This window comes from Myotis brandtii, unplaced genomic scaffold (genome assembly GCF_000412655.1).
Source record: "Myotis brandtii unplaced genomic scaffold, ASM41265v1 scaffold151, whole genome shotgun sequence".
Lineage (NCBI taxonomy): Eukaryota > Metazoa > Chordata > Mammalia > Chiroptera > Vespertilionidae > Myotis > Myotis brandtii.
The window spans coordinates 1853437-1855408 of record NW_005355461.1 but is presented as its reverse complement, the minus strand read 5'-3'; positions in this window follow the sequence as shown (position 1 = coordinate 1855408).

Here is a 1972-nt window from a genome sequence, read left to right as displayed (position 1 = left end):
TCAGCGTCCCCCCACCCCCATAGCTTCCTGCCCTGCCCTCTCCTGTAGCTCTCCACCGCCTGCTTGGAGCTCGCTGCCCCACCCTACTGCTGATTGGTGATCAGGTCGTTCCGGGTTGGTTGTTACGCTTCACAGCGTAAAGACCATTTGCATATTACATCTTTATTATATAGGATTACTGCTTACATGGTAGGTTGTTTTGTTGCCAATGATTTTTTATTGATTTCTTTAAAAGAAAACGTAACGGGAGTTCAGATATACACACCATAGAAAATCTTTTCCTGTTACTGTATAAAGCTATTTTAAAGGAACACACTATACTAGAGGAAAGTAAGGTTGTACTTTGTGACATAACCAATTTCTGTTTCCACCACAGATGAACTACATCTTCCTATAATCTATTAACTCCATTACGCTAACTCTGGTGTATGCTTAGGTAGGCTGGATCAAGGTGATCCAGTTGAGCCAGTTTTTAATGTGCTGCTTAATGAAACATGAATTCCTCTGTATCTCTTTCAAATGTTCTACTATCAAGTATATTTGCTGCAAAACTTTAATTTCAATAAAATAGGAGCACCATATATTCATTCATCGATTTATAATAAAATGTGTCTGTGTTTTAGTAGCTAGTCCCTGGGTTTGCGTTATGGATGATAATGAATGATGTCAAGCATGATTTTAATGCAGCTAAAAGAGAGCAAAATATTAAACATTGACAGCAACATTTTAGCAGTAAGCTTCAAAAATAAAAACAAAACCAAATATTTCTCAACAATAGAGACAATCTTTGGGGAAGTGATATGTGCTCCTGGTCTGGTTACAAATCCTTAACATTCTCTCAGGTTGGTCTCACAAATGTATACATTTCATCCCTATTCCCACCCCAATCCTCCCCCAAAATGAGGAGCAATGATATCTGACAAGGACTTCAAACTGTGATGTGGCAATAAAGTGCCACAAAGCAAAGAATGGTGGCAGGAGATGTACCTGCTCACTTCCACGTCCCTGGAACTTCCCAGAGGAAAACATGCTTGTTAGAAATGATAGGTGAACCGAACGCTCATGAAAAAAACTCATCAAGAGAAAATGAAAACCTAATACTCTCATCTCCCATTACGTGCCCTTCACTGTCTACATCTCAGTTGTGTTCTAACTACTGCAGAGAAAGTGGTTTTTGATGGGGAAAGAGAAATAGGTAAACCCTCCATTGTCTTTGAGCCAAATGCCTCTCACTCTTAGGATCACCCACTCTTTAGACTGGTCTTATCAAACCAGCCAGGGAAGGGCTGTGGAGGCTAGACAGCTGAGTTTCTGCACATTGAGAAGACCACCTGGGTCATGGTAGGTCCCAGATGAGAGGAATGAAGTAGCCTACGTAGACCAGGTGTATTGGAAGGACTCTTCTTTGGGGCCCCAGTTTTTACATCCTGTGTCACCTCACAGATTGGTAAGGGCCTGGGGAATGTTCTCTCATCTAGGCAACCGAGGAGTTGTGGCTCACATACCTGCTTGTTCCCTGGATGGAAACCCCTAGGAGTTTGGGCCAAAGCTCCAGGAAGCTTCGATTACCTGAGTTCCTTGCCTCTTCCTACAGCACCCAGCACAGGGGTTCCAGCTCTCGTGACTGGATGAAGCTTCAGAGTCCCAGATTCCCACATTGTTCCATCTGAGACAGGGGGCAACAAGTGCAACATTGACAACTTTAAAAAACTGATTGCACCTGGAACTGTATTGAAAGTACAAGATGCAGCCGAAACCGGTTTGGCTCAGTGGATAGAGCGTCAGCCTACAGACTGAAAGGTCCCAGGTTCGATTCCGGTCAAGGGCATGTACCTGGGTTGCGGGCACATCCCCAGTAGAAGATGTGCAGGAGGCAACTGATGGATGTTTCTCTCTCATCGATGTTTCTAACTCTCTATCTCTCTCCCTTCCTCTCTGTAAAAAATCAATACAATATATTTAAAAAAAAAAA